Genomic DNA, 20,448 nt, shown 5'->3' with positions numbered 1-20,448 from the left:
GCGCCCCACGGACTCCTGTGTTTGGGGACACACGTGTGAGGACCACGTTCTGCCAGAAGGACAGTGCCCAATGCAGCACCTCCACCCCCCAGGGACTGCCTCACAAGTCCCACAACCCCCACCAGGGTGAGGAGGTTTCTGCCAACCTTGGGGGCAACGTGTCTGGGACACACATGTGCCACTGCCACCACACTCGGCACTGCACTGCGCAGCTGACAGTTTCCAAAGTGTTTCCCACGTTATGTCATTTGATCCTGTACTAATCTGACAACACGAGCCGACAACGCTGTTACCGCTCTTTACAGGTGACGAGCCCGAGGACGGGAGAACGCAGGCACCGGCCCAAACTCTCCCAGCCACAGCTCCTCACTCCCTGCCTGCTGCTTTCTTGCCTCTTTATCTTAATCACAATCACACAGAGATGCTACCGGTTAACGCTGGCGCCCAGGGATCTCCAAGAGGCCCATAAAAGGGCTGTTCTGCTGAGTGTGACAGCGGCTGAGTCAGGTCACCCTGCGTTCTTTCCAACCTCCCGGAAACATCCTGCAAGGACATGGTACTTGGGCTCAGCCTGTTAACCAGCCACCCATCACCATGGGACGTCACAGACTTACCTGTTCCTGGCCCACCTACCTCAGCGGCTAATACAACGAAGACGCTAATATCTCTGCGGGGCTTCCCTTAGGCCCTGCTGTCACTTGTCACGAAACCAGCAGCATGTCAATGAAGTTATGTGCTAATCTACGGGCTTCTCACTGCATCCAGGGCCCCCAAGACCAAAGGCCTCCTGCATCCCCACACCCCGCACCTGGCATGGACCAAGCATCAAACAAACATTTGATCAAACACAAAATACACACCCGTCTGAAGGCACAAGCTTCCTCCAGCACAGAAACCTGCAGGGGAAACGCCTGTGGGTGCAAAAGCAGTAAGAAAATGGGAAAACGTTTCTGCCTCTCTCATGACTAAGCCTTTTTTCCAAATTCATTGCCCTAGGTCTCATTTTTCTTTCACCTGTAGAAAGATGGAGGAGGGTAAATTTGTAGGTGCCAGGCCTGGACTATGAGACCCACTGAACCCCCGTGGTCCTGACAATCAGTGTTGTTTTTTCAGTCCCTCAGGTGAGTCTGACAACCAGCAACCCATCCATCCGACAAATCCCGGCTTATACTTGCCGTGCAGGCGCTGGCCTTACTCTAATAGCTCCGACGTGGCACCCGTCTTGTGACACAGACCACAGAGCCTGGGAGAGGTTTGCAGACTAGACGATGTCTCGGAGGCCCCGGCTCCTGCTCCGTAAGAAGGTGGCCTCTGCCAGCCACCCACCATGGACAACACTGTACCCTGCTGTAAGCCACGGAGAGACGGCCTCACACACTGGCTGTCCCTCCTGAGAGCACTCAATGAAAGGTAGCAGGGGTTATTTTGTTATTGCTGAGTTACAGGACAGAACAAGAAAGAGACAAAGTCTAACACAGCATCTCCCCGACTGAAAGGCTGATACGCAAACACGTGGCCACAAGTAAATCTGTTACGCTCAAGAAATTGATACGAGTTCTCACTCCTGTAGAGTGACGGAGGTCCCTGTCCTCAAGAGACTTCCAGTTTCGGTGGGAAAAGGGAACACGCATAAATCACATCACAGACCACATGTGCAGGATGACACTGAGCTCAGCTGCATCACGAGGTCTCTAAACACCACCTGTGTCGTGAGGACGGTCAGAGTCCTCGGGGTCGGGGGCGGGACTCGCGGGCCTGGTGGCCAGGACAGGCTGGCGTTCACGCATTCTTCTACACACAGTGCGTGTCTGCGAGGGGCCCAGCACAGGCTCACCAAGGGACACAGCAGGTGACCGAAACGGCGTCGCCACCCTCCAGGCGCTCACGGCCCGTGCAGACCGGCACTAACGTGTGAAGGGTTCTACGGGGGCTGCACAGTTTGCTAACGACGCAGAGGTCAGGGCCAGCTTCGGAGCCTGTGTCATTTGAGCTGAGATAGTGGGATAAATCAATACACACGTGGAAAGAGAGGACGTTCCCGGCAGGGACAAGAAGCGAGGACATAGTGGTAGGAAGGCACAGGACGCTGCACACGCCAGGGGGCCCGGTCTGTGGGCCGTTGAGCAATAATGGCCACTGAAAAATGAGGTCAGATGACAAGGGCCCAGCTTACTCAATTAGGGGGCGGAGACCCAGAGGAAACAGTTATCGCAGGCACGTGGGACCATGGCCAGATGAGAGGACAGAATTCTGAGGAAGGCAAGCTCACGGGAGGCCACACTGCAGCTAAAACTGAAGCAGGCACATCCTGAGAAGCGAAGACAGCACAGTCAGAGAAGCTGAGCTGACCACCTGAAAGCCCCTGGCAGGTAACAAGGACACCCCCAAAGGCAGCACACTGGCACCTGCGAGTCCCCGTGAACCCCTGTGTGCAGAGTGAAGGGTCAAAGCTGCCAGGGCTACAAGGGACAAATGAGAATCTCCTGAGACTGGTAAAAAGAAGCAGCGGCTGCATCAGGACCCTCTTAAGTGACTCAACAGCCACCACCCGACTAATCAGCTGGCGGGGAGGTCCCAGGCGGGCGTCGTGGCCCAGGAACGCCTCAGCTTAAACAGACACCCTCAAATAATACAGGGAAGGAGGGGCTGAGTGGACAACAAGTGTTTCCCACTTGTACAACTCACAGGTTACATTCTGCCGCTTAAATCTCCTACATAGCAAATACCCTCGTACAGAAATAAGGTTACAAACAAACTTGTTTGGAATACAAGCGTTTTTTGAGGCGTTTCCATTCAGGGATACTGGGTACTGATGAAGAAAACGATCGCTATTTAAAATAACTTTGCATATTTCATTCCGGTATGATGACCTTTCTGTAAATATGTACAAGGAATGAATAGTTCGTGATTAGAATGAAACCACAGGAGAAGCGATTGCTGAGTGAACGGAAATGAATAACAATTCAGCTGAATGACTATGTCCCGAAACCCCACGCCAAATATAAGGCACAAACTCCCCAGGTGGCGTGGAGATGAGCTGCGTGACAAAGGCAGTATCTCCCCTGGGGGTGGGGGTTCACTTATTAATAAGAAGCGCTAGGATTTAGTGAACTTAGAAAAACACAAAATGCCGTCTGCACCCCATCCTGAGGCCAGGGTAAATGCCAGATGACGGCGAGGTCTCCATTGCTGTGTCCTCCGTCCCTGGGACAACCTCCAGCTCACAGTGGGCTCTTGGAAATGTGTGTTGGATGAATAAAAGCAAACAAACAAAATACCAAGTTGTTTGCTCTTCTGTGAGGAGCTGTAACAGGAACCTGGCCTTCTGGGACCTGGACTTCAGCCACCGTCACTGCTCACCGAGGCCACTCACGGCGCCACAGCGTAGATTCAGACCAGACGGCCAGACAGACAGACAAGCGCAACAGAAGATGCCATCCCGTCCCTGCCAGGGCCTCCAGCTTAGCCCTGGGACAGGCCACGGGCACACAAGGGCCAACCTACGCAGAAGTGCAGCAGGACAGAACGAGTCCACACTGAGCATGACCAGGCTCAGGCGTCTCCTGCAGACCTGTAAGCACGTCGGACACGGAGGGGGAGAGGGAGGGGTGGGGCCACCACGGTGGTGACGCACCCACCCCCCAGATTAATTTTCACACAGGATGGTTTACCAGGCATGATGTTTTTAATATGTCGACGTGCTTTACCAGGCATGATGTTTTTAATATGTCGAGGCCCCGGTCATTCCATCATCACCTGAGAAGGTGCTTTGGAGATGTGACGAAAATCCGCAATCGTTCCACCTTAGGTGAGGGAGATGGGCCTGGACCACGTGTGGGCCTGACTGGCTCGGGGGACAGTCCTGAGGGCGCAGCAGAGCCTCCCTGAGAGGGCTGTCCTGCCTGTGGCAGCAGCTTGTCTGTGCCAGCATCCCAGCCTTGCAGCCTGCCCCATGGCTCTCGGACTTGCCTGGCAGCCCCCACCATCACCAAAACCAGGTCGTCACACTAAACCTCCTCGTGTACCTATCTCCTTCCTGCTGGTCTGCTTCTCAGGTGGAACCCAGGCCATAGTCCAGCAAAGCAGGGGACCATGTCGTGATGGAGGGCCACATGGCCACGCCCAACACTGGAGTTCATGGTGGACGGCCCAGTCTTTCCGCTCAAATTAAGGAGCTCTCTGCGTGCTGGGCACGGTGCCCCCAAGCTACCGATAGACGCAGACCGGAAACCGTACTGACCACTCACCACTGGCATCTCCCGCTCACTGTCAGGCCTTCCTGTGTGTGGCCCTGGCTTTCCAAACGCTCTATGATGATGTTAGCTTTAGCAATAAAAACATTTTAAATTCTCCCACGTGGGTGGGTGCTCCCGGGTGAGGACGAACAGGACCGGAAGCAGCCTGGGCGCCACACCACACCCCACTGTGGGCTGGCGGGACTCCGCTGGGACCCCAGACACTCCCGTTGGCTTGTGCAGAGGTGTCCTGCCAACCGGGTCAGGCCGGAACTGCCCCAGTGCCCCAGCCCGGCGCCCATGACCGTGCTTCCCCCACCGAAACCAACATCAGCACAGCCTCCACTGCCGGCCTCCAGTTTTCTTCCCTCCAAACAGCACACCCGAGCTTAAGTAAGAAGAACACGCACCTCTCCTCACGTGGGGAACACAGAGCATTTAACTTGTGGGACACGAGCAACACACAGAGCACAGGGCCGTGGACGTCCCAGCTGTCCCCCTAACTGCCTGGTGACTCTGGGCGGTCACAGAGCGATTCCAGTTGCTGGCTTTCCAGACGTTCCTGGAACACTTGGGAGACGTGAAACAGACTCTGTTCAGTCCCCAGAGACACTCCAGTTTGCAGGTGGCTGGAGGTGACGCTGAGAGAAGACAGAGCCAGATCAAAGGCGAGTCAAAATCCACCCAGGGGTCCTGGGGCCAAAGGTCTTCTGGGAGCAAACCTGGCTGCTGCCCTCGGCATGCGTGGGCTCGGGGGGCGTGGGGAGCAGCTGAATCACCCAACTGGAACCCAGACAAGTTCCAGACACCCCGTGTGTGCTGTTTCCCTCCTGGGATTTATCGCGAATGTACAAAGACAACATGAAACGAGCTGCAACACAGCGTCGCATTTTACATACGACCTTTCAGAAACCACCTCTTCTGAGTGACAGTAATGCTAATAATTCCATTTTCATTTAAAGCTTTTCCACTGAAAACCTTACACGCACCGAAGTGGAGACAATGGTACAATAAATGACACCCCCCCCCCCACCTCACTACCCAGTTTCAGTCGCCACCAACTCAGGGCCACTTGGTTTCCCCCCCAGCCACCACCTCTTCACCAGCTCTTTATTTGAAAGCAAAGCCCAGCCGTCACAGTATTCCAGCACTAAATAACTCAGTGTGCATTTTAAAGATATAAGACCTTTCTTCAAACATAACGTAACACTATCATCTCACCTGAAAAAAAATCACAATTTCTTTCATCAAATAGCCAGTCAGTGTTCAACTCTTCCCTGGTTGTCTCAAAAAAATTAAGTTTGTTCTAATTAACATACAAATAAGGTCCAAACATGGCAACTGGTTAATGTCTATTTTAACTTACAGATTTATCCACCATCTTTTTTCTCATAACTTATAATTACTAGTAATTATTTTTAAGACCTAGGTTGTTTTCCTACGGGGTTCCCTACCGTCTAGATCTTGCTGATTACATTCCCACACTTCTGTTTAACACATTCGTCTGCCCCCCATGAATTGTTAGAAAATAGTTGCTAAATCTGCAGGCTGGCCGAGGTGAGGGCCCGTTTTCTTGGCAGGGCTCCATAGGAGGCACACACGTGTGGCCGCCCCTCTGTGCCATCCCGGTGCCTGCTGGTCTCTGCCTGTGAGCTTGTTGGGTGCACGCACGGGAATGACGCTTCATGTCTTCGCAGCACGACTTCTGTTCACACCTCCGGCTGCTCTGTGAAAAATTCTTCTAGGACTGAGTCATCAATTTGTCTCTACTGAAGCCAAAAGAGAAGAGCTGTGGAAAGCACAGGCCCGACAGGGTGAAACCCCGCAGGAAAGCATGGGAGGAAAGGACTGAGCTGCCATCGCGGCCGGAAGACGCCTGTACACTCGGCCGCAGGGCAGCGTTCACGCCCAGGGCTCAGGCACCGGCCTTGGCTTTGCTGCCTCAGACACATAACCTCCCATTACAACAGCGCTCTGCAGCCCAGCTGCACAGTGGGGTGCCCGGTGCCCACTGCCCCCGGGGGTTCTTGCTTCATGTCTGGGCTGGGGTCCCACCATCACTGGAACTGTAAGGGCTCCCGTGACTGCAGCGCAGCCAGGAGAACTGCTGACGTGCGGGAAGGGGGACTCAGGAGAAGACCCAGGTGCACAAGCCTGATCTTAGGCCAGATGCCTTTCTGTGGACTTCCAATGACGTGGAGCTGAATGAGTGACTGAATGAGGTAAGAAGTGCACAAAACCCACACTCACCGCCCTGCAGGTAAGGCAGGCGAGGGTGTCATGCTCCATCAGAAGTTTGGCTGGGAACAGGTGATGGCAGCAGGCCAAGTGGGTGGGACAGGGATGCTCTGCCCAGGGAGGTCAGAGCAGGCAAAGTCTGGGTCAAACCTCTCCCGCCCTCCGAGCAGCTGGCTGGGCGCTGCCAGCAGCTGCCTGTGTGTGTCATGTGTGCCTACGTCGGGACTGAGTGGTGGCTTCTTCCTCTTCCTGTCATCCTGCCTTTACCTTCGTGATCACACATGTCTGGTACCTGGCCTCTCTTTGGGGCCTGGAAGGTCTTCTCTCTCCCTCTCCTGGGATATTTTCTGCCTCAGACCTGGAATCAGCCATTTCTCCAGGAAGACCTGGTACCTTTTAATGCAAAACGGTATTTCAAGACCACCATCTGGGCACCGTGGTTTTTAGAGCTCCCTCAGGGGACAGCGTTGGTTGGGAAACTACACACAGAGAAGGTGGGAAGGAATGAAATGGACAGAAGACACACGCGTGAGTTCACGCTGGTAATTCCTATTAGACACAAGACTGCGCGGTTTTTACTTAACCTTTTCTACTCGCCTGTTCTTTCTTCCACGTGGCATTCTGGTGTTCAAGTACACAGGGGGTGACAGCATTAAATGTCCCACAATTACTCATTTGCTTATCCCAAAACACACACTCAGCAGCGTGAGAATAACAATACCAACAGCGTCAATTATAAGGCTGGAAACAGCACGAACACTTTTTTTTGCATGCACCATCCCTCTCCTCCACCATTTAAAACATGGTCGTATTAGATGATAGCAGCCTGTCAGAAGGAGTCCAGGTGTCTAGAACCTGCGAATGCTACTGTGTCATGGCAAAGACGTCATCGATGCGATTAAGGGTCTGGAGACGGGGAGGCTGTCCTGGGCCCCAAATGCCACCACAGATGTCCTTGTGAGGAGGAGGCAGAACGCGGCCACAAGCCTGGGCAGGCTGGCGGCCACCAGAAGCTGGATGGGCAAGGCCGGGTGGTCCCCTGGAGCCACCAGGGGAAGGCAGCCTGCCAGCTCCTTGATTTCAGGCCAACGAAACTGACTTGGACTTCTGGCCTCCAGAACTGTGAGAGGATATGTCTGTTTTTTTAGCCACCAGCACTGTGGTAATTTGTTACAGCAGCTGAGGAAACTAATACAACCAGTACCCATTACACACAATCTCCTTTTTAACCTTCACTAAGTCCCTTAACAACTCCTATTTCGTTCTACCAATATTTACATCCACGTCTCTAGTCATTTTGGTCATCGGAAGTTCATTCTCTAGGACTCAGGGAACAATACTCCCTGATTTTTTTACGTGTTAGTGACCTTTAGTCAAAACTGCTGGTTTCACAATCCTTGGTTCACGGTCTCTGTCTTAAATGTTACTCCATTTTCCTCTGGTATAAAGCTTGTTGTAAGCCTGATCGTCTAACTTTCCTTTCCCTTATAATTCACGTACTTTTTTCCTTAGATGCCCAAGTGATCTTTTTCTTTGAAGTCTGATGATTTTACTAGACTGTGTCTTGAAATCGACTGTTCTGTGTCAGTTTTCTCAAGTATACAATATGTTCTTCCAACATGAGGTTTCAGAGATTTTTCTTCTTTGGGAAAGTTTCACAAGTTACTGTTTTTAGAATTCTGTTTCCTTGCTTTGGTTTTGTTTTTCAAGAAACTCTCTTAACCGTATGTTAGCTCTTCTTTGACTATCTTTAATATTTGTCAGTTTCAAATCCATTTTACCTCTTACGGTGTTTCTTTGTCGTTGTAAAACATTCCCGACTCTTTAGGCATTTGTTAGGTTTATTTTTCCTTGTATTCCTTCTACTTTAGTTTTCATTTCTAAAATAACTTTATTTCTGATTCTTGAATTCTGTCACTTTATTTCTGAATTTTCATAATTATCATTTATGTTCTTTCACATCTTGCATAATTTAAAACATTTTTAGCTCATTTAGAAATAATGTTATATTTGTATCTGTGTTTTGAATATATGCCTTTGGCATGCTTCCGTTGTCACGCATCTCCAAAGATGGTATCTTGCTGCTGCTTCTCATAGAAATCTCTATGTATTTGACCTCGATGCTTCTCTGTTGTCAATTTTTATGTGAACTTGTCTTCCTGAATTTTTAAATGATGATAAGCTCAGAAGTCTTCCTAACTTCACGGCTCCTCTTCTGTTGTTTCCATCTAGATTTGAAAACTGTGGGGGCTATTTCTCCTCCACTCTTACCTGAACCTTCTCTTTTCTTGGTCTCTGTTGCCTACCCTGCTTCCTGCTCAATTCGGATGCTATTCCCAGGGGTCTGCACGGTGTGTGGACTCCTGTCCTGGGGGGTCCATGCCAAGAGCTCACAAGGCTGACCTCATGCTGGCCTTGCGCTCGGGGTCCCCGATGCAGGCCTCGAGCTTCCCCACTGTGCTTTGCAGTGAAGTGTGGGGTTCTCTTCTTTCACATTCACCACGTGCCCCATTGCTGCCTGTTTTCTCCCTCACAGACACCAGTATCAGGCTGGCTATTGGCGAACTGCCCTCATCTGCATGGATTCTGGGGCTTGTCACCCAATTTTGCTGTCTGCTGTCCATGAGTTTTTCACTGTGCTGTTTAGCTGCTCTGTGATTTTTGTAGGGATTTCAGAAGTCCCAATAATTGTGCTGTGGCCATTGTTCCAGAATGAGGGTATCGTATTTTTACTTTCACTTCAATAAGGTAAATTGCTGGCTGAGATTTTAAATGTTTTGTTTTGTTTCATTTTTCACAGAGCAGCCAAAGTTGTAAATATCTGAGAACAGGGGCTGAGTGATGCTTCAATGGTGTTGTGCTTGAGCAACACATTGACGAGCAGCCCAGGGAAGAAAGCGCACAAGTCCCCTCATCCCAGGCCTCAGAGCACCAGGACACGCACACAGTGGGGACATGTCAGCACCATGTGCGGGCACATGCTGGCTGTTGGCTCTGATGGATCTGTCAACCAGTGAGGGCTACATAACTGGGATGTGACTTCACTGGGGACAGGGACATGGTCTACAGAAGATGTGGGAAGATTAAGACACAGGACCTGAGCATTCACGTTGGAAGGGACCTCGGGTCACCTAAGATTTACCTTCTAAGTCAACTCCCTACTTTACTGACGAGGGGGCTGGGATGCGAAGATGAAAGTGACTTGCTGAGCCCATGGAGGGTAGGGCTGGGCGTGCGTCCAGGCCAGAACTCCACACCTCGTTCCAGAGTCTTGGACGGGTCCTCCCTGCTGAGTGCAGAGTGAACAGACTGTCAGGGAGAAAAGAACCCAGTGGAATGTGGAGGTGACAGAGTGATGGCACCGCCCGCAGCGCGTCCAATGCATCAAGACTTCCCTCAGAAGGGGTGAGTCAGCAGCCTCAAGTGTGTGCTTCAGACATATTTCTTATGAAAAACAATCACGCTACTGCTGGAAAGAGGAAATAAAGGATTGTTCAAAGGCATCACTGCCATGAGGCACCTAACAGACAGCCCAGGGCCTGAGGGTGCGGCCTCTCACTCATGTTCCACACGCTCGCTGCCCTTCCTGGGCTGAGCAGCTACTAGGTGCTGAGCAGCTACGAGGTGCAGGCCCTCTGCCAGTACCGCAGAAAATACACAAGTTCAACCACCTTTTACGGAGCCTATGTGAATCCAAGCCGACAAATAATGCTAAGACGATACACCAAACGGTGCTCTGGCAACTCAAGGAATAGTGCACGTAGCACTGGGAGACAGTAGAAATGAGTGTTTGATGAGCTAAGCCTTATAAGACAGGTACAGAGATGACGCAGTCGTGGCAGGTCCACAACCACAAATCCAGCTTCAGGCCACAGGCTAGCACACCGTCAGAAGGAAAATGAGCCCCACTGCCAGAGGGGTCTTGCTAAAACAGAAGACCTAATTAAGATCCAGAATCTCCTGGCATAATACCCAAGATGTCCAGGTTTCAATCAAAAATCATTCATCATTCCAGGAAAATCTCAACATAAATGAGAAAAGACAAGCAACAGCTGCCAACACTAAGGCTGGAGATATATTAGAATTATCTGACAAGGATTTCAAAGCAACTTTCACAAAACACCTCAGCAAGCAATTGTGAATATGCTTGAAACAAATGTAGAAAGGGTCTCGGCAAAGAGAAGACAAAAGTCGCGACACAAAGGCTGCGCCCCATACTAACTGAATTAAAATCGCTCAGAGGATTCAGCCAGCAGTAATTTTGTTTAGCTCCCTGGAGAGTCTAATGAGCAGCCACGTTTGAGGACCAGCGCTCCAGCTCCATGGTTCTCCAACTAAGGTGTCTGTCAGAATCACCCAGAAACCCGACAAAGACGGAGACCCAGGCCCTCGGCCCCTTCAACAAGCCTGGGACTCTGTATTTTTATTAGTGTCTAGGTGATTCTGATAGACACCAAGTTTCACCACTTCTGCTTTCCCAAAGAAATTTTCAGGTGACTCCCCTCATTTTGGCTGCAAAATTCTTGACCTGAATGAGGAAAAAGGTGCATTTCAGTGACCTTGAAGCAAAAGGTAAACTTTCAATCATAGTTTTAAAAAGAAGTTTCAACCTTACTGAGCTGTGGGTGCTGAGGATATAACGTGTTTGATCCAGCTGCCAAATTTGAGAAAAGAAAACCCACAGGCCTTGAGGCCAGCGTGAAAATGTACTTACAGGGCAGGTTGTGTGTGTTTATGGAAAAGAGCAGGGAGCAAGGGAATTCGTTACCTGTCACTTGGCCCACAGGAGACATTCATCTTCCTTTTGGCAGAAAAAGAAAATGCTTCCACATGAGTGCCTCTTCCCACCAGAGAGACCAAAACAGAAAGGGAAGAGTTTATACTCAAGTAAAAAGGACACAACCCAGGAGCTTTTCCATTGTGCGTGGGGGCTTATTTCCAACAAAAGGCAACATCTCCTGGGCTGGACGTTTCTCAGCATTTACGGCCTCTCCTGGTGGGAGCCTGGGGCTCTGAGCGAGAGAACCGGCCCTCAGGATCGGAGCTGGGAGAGGCCAGGGAAGGGCCTGGAAGCTGAAGAGGATGAGCAGAATGCCACCACTGCACCGGAAGTGCGCGGGCCGGAAGTGCAGGGCAGGAGACCAGCAAGGAACAGCGTCTCCAGGAACGAGGACGTCGGAAGCTTGTCTCCTGCCCGGTCCCCACTCAGCTCTCCCACTTACTAACTCACGTCTCATTTCCGTATCTGCAGATCAACAACGGGGCTCACCAGAGGGCTCCTTTCTGTTGCCTCGGACACACAGCAGCCGACCAGCCCCTGGGTCCCAGGCGTAACCGTGATGGGGAGGGGGCTGAGACCACCACTTTCAATACGCCATGTACCTCTTCTATCCAACCTAGAAAGATGGGCCTCAGTTTCCTCTACTGCAAAATGGGAACAACACCCACCCTCATGGGGCCACTGTCAAGATGAAATTAGTTAACATATGTAACCTGCTGAGAGTGGTGAGTACCCGATAAACATTCACTCTCGGTATTTTGAAAGGTACTGCACAGCTGTTAACAGTGTTTGCCGGAGCTGGACTGCCTGGGTTCCCCTGGGCGAATCTGTCCTTTACTAAACGTGGATTGTGAGCCAGCTACTCCGCCTTTCTGTGCTGCAGCTTCCCCACCTGTAAACCTCTGGTGACAGGACTACCTTAACTCACACGGCTGTTTGGCAGGGTGATCATTTCATAGGAAGAGCTTGGCATAGTGCCTGGAACATAGTAAGTGCTTTTAAAATGATAGTGATTCTTCCGTGATGTGGATAACACGAGGCAGGCGTGCGGGGAGTCCCCCTGGCCCTTGAGGAGCTTGTAGATGAGACAAGAAATGCACAGATGGAGCTGGAAGGGAAGAGACGCCCAGAACAAGGGGTGCGTGGCAATCCCGCAAGCATGCACAGGGCACTTGTGGGGGCGGAGCCTCAGAGAGTAGTTTCCAGGCTCTCGGCCTCACATAGACAGGTGCTGGCTCAGGTAGTAAATGGCCAACTGTGATTGCATGGCCATCAGCTGTGGCTAGTTGGCCGTCAGCTGTAACCAGTGAGCCATTGGCCACAATATAACTGCTGTGGCTACGAGGAGGGAGAGAGGGAGAGAAGAGAAGAATGGGGGCTAGCAAGAAGATGGCGGCTGGGCTGGCAAATGTGGATGGCGGTTTGCGGACAGTGTGGATCCAGCCTCCAGTGAGAGTATAGTGCCGCCAGAGAGAATATAGTGGTATGACTCCCCTACCTATGGCTCCGTGGGTGTTCCTTTTTGGCCTCACCATATCCTGCGTTCTTGTATGGGGAGCGGGAGCAGAGACCCCGCAGGCCTCCCCGCACGACAAATGGCGCAGCGAGCAGGGTCTCCCGCATGACACATGGCGTAGTCGGCAGGATATGGTGCCAGCCAAAGCTCTCCAAAAGACGGTGGAGCAGTTTGTGTGTATGAACACTCAGTCTGAGGAAGACCAGGAGGAGCAGCTGCCGGAGAGCTGGACCCTCGTGGAGGGGTGGGAGGACGTGGACGGTTCTCCCACCAGCACAGGAAAAGCCATGCAGCTGCTGGAGAGATGGAGCCCCGTGGAGAGGTGGAAAGATGTGGACGGTTCTCCCACCAGCACAGGAAAAGCCATGCAGCTGCTGAAGAGATGGAGCCCCGTGGAGAGGTGGAAAGATGTGGACGGTTCCCCAACCAGCACAGGCCGGAGAAAGCGAAGGTCGTTGCAGCCCTGTGGGCCGGGAAGTTCCTGCTCAGGCAGCCCGGATGCAGGACTTATAGTCCCAGGAGGTAACGCTTGCTGAGTCCTCCGTGGGAGATGAGGGTGAGGTCAAGGTCGTCCCTCACCCCCAGGACAGCCCTGGTGAATGACTATGGACTATGGGGAATTGCCTTCCATCCCTAATTTAATGGACCACTTGACTGTTTGTTTGGGAACTGTTGTTAGTGGAACTGGGGGATATTTGCTTTTGTCTCTTGACTGGCCGCCATTGAGAATATGTAAGCACCTTGATTGTGAGTCGCTGTTGTTCCAGCAGGGTACCCTGAGAGGCACAGAGAGAGTGGCAGTGCCCTGAGAGCCCTGGCTGAGTCCAGGAAGTCTGGCTGAGCCCTGAAGGTACCCTGGCTGTGCCCAGGAAGTTGGGCTGTTCCCAGAGAGTGGCAGTGCCCTGAGAGCCCTGGCTGTGTCCAGGAAGTGTGGCTGTGGCAGTGCCCTGAGAGCCCTGGCTGAGTCCAGGAAGTTTGGCTGAGCCCTGAAGATACCCTGGCTGTGCCCAGGAAGTCGGGCTGTTCCCAGAGAGAGTGGCAGTGCCCTGAGAGCCCTGGCTGTGTCCAGGAAGTGTGGCTGTTCCCAGAGAAAGTGGCAGCGCCCTGAGAAATCCTAGCTGTGCCCGGGGAAACTAGTGGTACCCTAAGAAGTCCAGGAAGTCTGGCCGTGCCCAGGAGTACTGGTGGTGCCCTGAGAAACCCTGGCTGTGTCCGGGAAGACAGGTGGTACCCTAAGAAGTCCAGGAAGTCTGGCTGTGCCCAGGAGTACTGGTGGTGCCCTGAGAAACCCTGGCTGTGTCCGGGAAGACAGGTGGTACCCTAAGAAGTCCAGGAAGTCTGGCAGTGCCCAGGAGTACTGGTGGTGCCCTGAGAAACCCTGGCTGTGTCCGGGAAGACAGGTAGTACCCTAAGAAGTCCAGGAAGTCTGGCTGTGCCCAGGAGTACTGGTGGTGCCCTGAGAAACCCTGGCTGTGTCTGGGAAGACAGGTGGTACCCTAAGAAGTCCAGGAAGTCTGGCCGTGCCCAGAAGCACTGGTGGTGCCCTGAGAAACCCTGGCTGTGCCCAGAGAGCCTGGCTGTGTCCAGGATATTGCATTCACCCCCAGGCTCCTCGCACAGGTCCCCTCGCGGAAGACGCTTGTCGCGTAGATTGTGAGGCGAGAGCCTGTAGGGGTGGAGTGTGGGGGCGGAGCCTCAGAGAGTAGTTTCCAGGCTCTCGGCCTCACATAGACAGGTGCTGGCTCAGGTAGTAAATGGCCAACTGTGATTGCATGGCCATCAGCTGTGGCTAGTTGGCCGTCAGCTGTAACCAGTGAGCCATTGGCCACAATATAACTGCTGTGGCTACGAGGAGGGAGAGAGGGAGAGAAGAGAAGAATGGGGGCTAGCAAGAAGATGGCGGCTGGGCTGGCAAATGTGGATGGCGGTTTGCGGACAGTGTGGATCCAGCCTCCAGTGAGAGTATAGTGCCGCCAGAGAGAATATAGTGGTATGACTCCCCTACCTATGGCTCCGTGGGTGTTCCTTTTTGGCCTCACCATATCCTGCGTTCTTGTATGGGGAGCGGGAGCAGAGACCCCGCAGGCCTCCCCGCACGACAGCACTTCTCTCTAATGTGCACACACCCAGAACGTTCTGAACACAGAGCGCGCTGGGTGGCAAGTGCCCCCATCTTGCCCACCCCTTGGTGAGCGCCCCAGGTCTCTTTCAACTCCCAAGGCTGATCATTTCAACAGTTCTCCTGGAGAGCACTGCAGCTTCCAGAATAAAGGGGGGAGTGGCGCTGGCTTCAGTTCTCCCGCATGGACTGGAAGGGTGTAAGACACCAAGTGTCACCGAAATGCTGCAGAAAACCGACTGGGTCACACGGAGGGGTAGGGGAATGGAGTTCCAATGTGCTCCAACAGTCTGGGCCCAGGACCTGTGGAAGTGCCATTTTAAGTAACTTTTACAGCCAGCTGTTGTAGTGCTTCAAAGGAAGCACGATGCTGGATACAAAAACTAAAAGGGAAATGTAAGCATCACAAGGTATTAATTAATCCCGTGATGCAAGGCTCCTTCTGCTCAGATCACCTCTGCTTAAAGAAATATTTATCCAAGAAATTCAGAGAGCAACCGTGAAGAGAGACACACCGTACTTAAGCTTCTGTGATTTTGAATCCTACCTAGGATTGGAAGGCAGGACCAATGTGGTGGGGGCATGCACCGGAAGCTAGTTACCCCCTTTTCATTCCTTCCCAAGGAAGCTCACAGCTACTTTAAGTCCACAGAGCAGTCACACGTGCTGATTTGCAACTTGAGGAATCAGAGTAACACTGCAGCTACTAGCCATGTTAAGCAGGCATGTAAAGTGAAGCTAATACACTACTAGACCCCTGACTTATAAAAGAACAGAGTGCATCGCAATTCCAAGATCGAAACCATGCACAGGTGAAACTTAAATTGCAATTTGTAGGACTAAGTAACAACAAAAACGGCCAAGTGTTTGGCAGGCACGTTGCGAGGCACGCACACCTATAATTCATTTACTCCTCTCTGACCGTCTGCGGTGTGTGATACTTGTACCCACTTTTTACAGATGAGGACACTATGGGAGAGTTAGGTGACCTGCACAAGGCCACACAGCAAGCGAGGGCAGAGCAGGAGTTGGGCTCAAACACATTTTGGCTCCTGAGCCCATGCTATGCTGTGCTGTCAACCAAATTCACATCATAAAAATTATAATATTGCAAGTTAAAGGAAATGAAACAATGAATTGGGAGAAGGGCATCACTTCATTAATAAGAACACAACAGTTTGGAAATATGTTTCTACCAAAAATGACAATTTCCTCCTCCTGAAATTGGCCACATGTTCTATAACCAAAGAGTCTCATTGCATGCACGTCCATCACTGGAATTCCATTCATTTTGGGGAAAATGCTTCCTCAGCACTTCCTGTGGAAGTGGCACACTGTGAGGTGGGGGTGGGGCTACCTCTTGGGACACCAGGGAGTCCCTCAGGTTCCCTGGGGACTGAGAGGTGCAGACCTAAAGCAAGAGAAGCAGCCGGCAGGAGGGAGGAGACAAGCCAGCGAGGCAGCGAGGCACCGCCCGGTCTTGGGCAACATGGGTCGGGGCGGGGCCCTGGAGCCCTGGCAGGAAGCACTTAGAGATTCATTCATTCATTCAAAATACACTCTATACACTCAGCACCGCAGAAACCACGGGGCCCAGTGACAGGGAGCCTGACAATGACAATGGGGGAAGCGATCAGATGGCGAGCAGCTCTAATCCTAGCAGGGTCTGGTCAGTCCCTTCGATACAGAGGAGGGACTGGTAATATCCACTTCACTGAGTGAAGGGCACTGGGCCTGAGAGATGGGGGGGCATCACAGGGAGGGGGTCAGGTTTAGTGATTGGTTCTACTGGACTGAAGCGCGGTGATCAAAGGGAATCGTTCAAACAGACAGCCCTGAATGTCATGCTGAGAATTTTGGCTCTCCTAGTAGGCTTAGAAACTTCTAGTGTTTTTCAGTTGGAGAATAACAATCATGCTTCAGGAAAACTAGCAGAGCAGACGTTTATAGGATCGAGTCGAGGCCTTCAGAAGATCACTGAAACAATACGACGAGCTCACTCAGCAATACTATAATACAGTTACTGCTTTCAGACTTTCCACAGTCGGTCGGTTCTTCCACTTGACAAATACGGACCTGATGTGAGGCAGGGGTTCTACCCAGAAGCACAACAGTCCTCCAAGGACACTCAGTGTCATGGAAGGGACATAAAGTTCAGTGGCACACTGTGATCCCAGCACAGCGCCGGCAAGAAGGCCCGTCACACGTATACCTGTGCAATGCGACTTGGACCCCGTCTGTCGGGAAGTGCAGCCCACTTCTCCACCCTGGAGTCTGAGCTGGCTGACGGGCTGACATGACCTCCACGTGCAGGAGAAGTGAGCCTGTGCAACTTTGGAGGCCCTAAGCGCTTCTGCCTCCATTGCTTGGGACACTCCCTGCTGAAGCCAGCTGCCCAATGAAAGGGCCACCATGCGACCTCGTGAGAACACCCCGTGGAGGCCGGGCATGTGACCAATGACTCCAGGGCCTTCCGCCCCAGCCTTGCCACAGCCGAATGCAGCCACCTGAGTGATCCGTCCACAGCACAGGCAACAGAAGAACAGACCAGCGCAGCCCAGCCTGAACTCCTGACCCACAAATCAGAGCAATTAAGCCGGTGCTGTTCTGAGCCACTGGGCTTGGAGGCCATGTGTCAAGCAGCAACAGGTAACGGAAACCAGCCTGAGGCCAAGGAACTAGGGTGAGTCCTTGTTCTGCCCTTAGTGAGCTGTGTTCTGTGCCAAAGGTTTCCCCCCTGGGCCGCAGTCTCCCCCTCTGTAAAATGGGAGGTCATACCAGGCAAGCTAAGATGCTCTCCAGTCCCCACAGCCTGTTCCATACCTGTGGATACCTGCAGGGGCCTGGGCAGCGAGTGCCACGTATGGAGGAGCAAATACTTCCGTGTCAGGGGACAGAGCCAGGGCCAGGCAGGTGTCAGAGTGCCACGGGGTGAGACTGGAAGGAGGCTGCACCCAGCGCATGCACGCTCGCAGTCAGGGCTCGCTGGGTGTCAGCCAGTCATTACTTCCTCATCTCATTGGCGCTGTGACTCCCGACAAGTTAATCTCTCTGATCCCCGTTTGTTTGTTTTCTTTCCTCTGAAAATGCTCAGGTAACACTAACGTTTCTGTTTCCCCACAAGGAAAATTCTTTTTATGTGAAAGTCCCGTGCAAATCAAAAACCACCTACAAACGTAGGCGTAACTTCCAGGACCCTTTGCACCATCGTCATTACACGTCTGCAGGTGGGGTCCGGCAAGTGGAGACGGTTGGTGGTCGGCCCTGGCCACCAGGAAAGCATGGGGAGAGGGAGCAGCGGCAAGTACAGGGGCCCCACACGGTGCCCCTACAGCATCCAGCCCTGCCTTACAGGTTTGGAAAACTCCCTACACAGCCTGAGAGCCAGGCAAGTGGAGGACACCCGGGTGAGCCAGGACGCCCCCACCCGGCATGCAGTGCACACACCACAATCACTACGGAGGCCTGAGCACTGGATCTGGGAGTCTGAAGTCAGTGCTCTGGGTCTATGTCCCGGCATTGGCGTTCGCAGCTATGTCACTGAAGCAAATGACAACCTCCCTGAGCCTGTGTCCTTGTTTATAAGGCTGAGGGGACCCGCCTCTAGGGACACAGAGAAGCACAGGAAGCCCTGCTGGTGAAAACATCTTGGCTTCTGTTGGACAACTAAACACACGGTGTGTTTTTCTGAAGTGACGCCCAGAAGCATTTGGCCCTGGCCACCACCTTCCAGTCTCTGCAGAGCCCTGAAAGCCAGAGGCCGCATCCAGTGTTACTGCTGAAAATCTGCCAGCCCGTGGGAGAGAAAGACCCGGGCTCGTCTTCCAGGGTACCTGATGGGGCAGCAACAATACATTTTGCAGCCTTCGCTTTTCCAGAACAAAGGACAGTGTGCCGCTCATTTAACCCTGAAATCGAAGTGACCGTGCAGCTCCCTGGACCCTGCTCTGGAGGGACATGGACCCACCGAGACGCGGCGCTTGCCAGATGCACAGGGGACAGGAAAGCCTCTGCTGCCACCTCTACTCTGGTGACATGGCTTGAATGTGCGGCTGTCTAGTTTCGATTACAGAGCTGGGAGCTAGGACCCAATCCAGACAATAAGCCCTGTCCTTTCCTCTCTGCTGTCCATTCTCAGAGCAGGACGGTGGTCCCCTGTGCCCAGATCTGCACTGGGAACACAGCTGGCACCACCTGTAGCCCCTCCTCACGGAGCACCACCATGTGAGTCCAGGGAAGGGACTATGGGAACCAGCTCATGCAGTCCCAGACATTTGGTTAGAGAAGTACTCAGGGAAGACCCAGCGAGCTGCAGGCAAGTGTCGAGTCCAGTGGTTCCCAAAGTCCGGTCCCAATCGCCTGCATCAGATCATGTGGAACACTCGTTAAAGGTCCACAGTCCTGCTTCCCCAAGGTGTGTCAAGTTAGAATTGGGGGTTGCAAGCACCGGATTTCTAATACCTTCACATGATGATTCTAGGCATGCTAGGTTTTGAGATCTAGTTGGGATCAAATGCAGAGATTGTGAGAAAGGAATAAATGACTTAAAAACATTTCAATTCTTCTCTTTCTCCTCACCCTTCTTCATGTGAAACAGAGCACTAGTGAACCAAACAAGACAAAAGCCAAGTTCCCAGCTTATGTACGTCCAAGAAAATGAAGTCATGACTATGTTGAAAACTCAGGCTTTAAAATAAAAAGCCTGCTCACCAAAGCAACAGGCCTGGACAAAAATTAACCCAAACCTCCCATCTCAGACCGACCAGATCTATTCTGAGAGAAGCGAGATAAGATCTTGGCTGCAGCCCCACTCTGGTCCCAGCCTTACCCAGTAATTCAGCTGTGCATTCCACCGCAAGGGTCGACGTCTGGAGGGCAGTGGGTGTCCTCCCTGCTCTAGCCAAGATGGTTGGGGGAAAGATTACTCGGGGAAAGAAAAAAGAGGCAAGATTCTTTTTTTGAATCTCGAAACCAGTTCACACATCTCCAACAGAAGGAACAATCTCAAGGTAACCAAGGGCTTTGGGCACACGCACCAGAAAGATGGTTCACAAATGGGAGGACACAGACAGCTGACGGAAGATGCTGCATCTACAAAGTCACAAAGGAGAAAAGGCCGGCGAAGAGGACCACTGTCTCCACACCAAAAACGCCACCTTTTCCACAGAGAAGCGCTCTTCCCAGGTGATGGCAGTGGGAACCCCGGCTGGAATTTCAGAAACCAGGCTCCTCACTCCGGGAAGCACGTGGGGTGGGGTGGGGGGCAGCTGTGCACACATGAGGGTCCAGAACGGAGGCTTCCACCCGCCCCTCCCCAAGGACAGGCCTGGGCTCTCTCACCCCAGCACTGAGAATTCGTCATCCCCCTAAATTCTCCACCAGCGGCCCCATGCCAGCTGCTGAAACTTAACATTGCACCACGAAGCTATCCAGAGTGGCTCTCACACCCCACCCCCGCCTTTCCACGACGACTGGGACTTGCAAAGGAGTCGTGGCAAACCAGGCATTTGGTGACTGACGCCTGGACCTGGTCACCAGGAATCTAAAATACACCCTGTAT

The 20,448-nt window shown here is 52.4% G+C and overlaps 1 protein-coding gene across 7 annotated transcripts in view; it reads right to left on the bottom strand.

The window, feature by feature from the left end:
- LOC109435251 (carboxyl-terminal PDZ ligand of neuronal nitric oxide synthase protein) overlaps positions 1-20,448 on the bottom strand; it is a 113,880-nt gene that overhangs the window by 91,485 nt on the left and 1,947 nt on the right. The gene's annotated exons all lie outside the window — the stretch shown is intronic.

The sequence above is a fragment of the Rhinolophus sinicus genome, chromosome 11 (genome assembly GCF_057876585.1).
Source record: "Rhinolophus sinicus isolate RSI-liver-muscle chromosome 11, RSI-T2T, whole genome shotgun sequence".
NCBI lineage: Eukaryota > Metazoa > Chordata > Mammalia > Chiroptera > Rhinolophidae > Rhinolophus > Rhinolophus sinicus.
The sequence above is the reverse complement of the archived record's forward strand: the minus strand, read 5'-3'. Positions and strand labels throughout refer to the sequence as shown.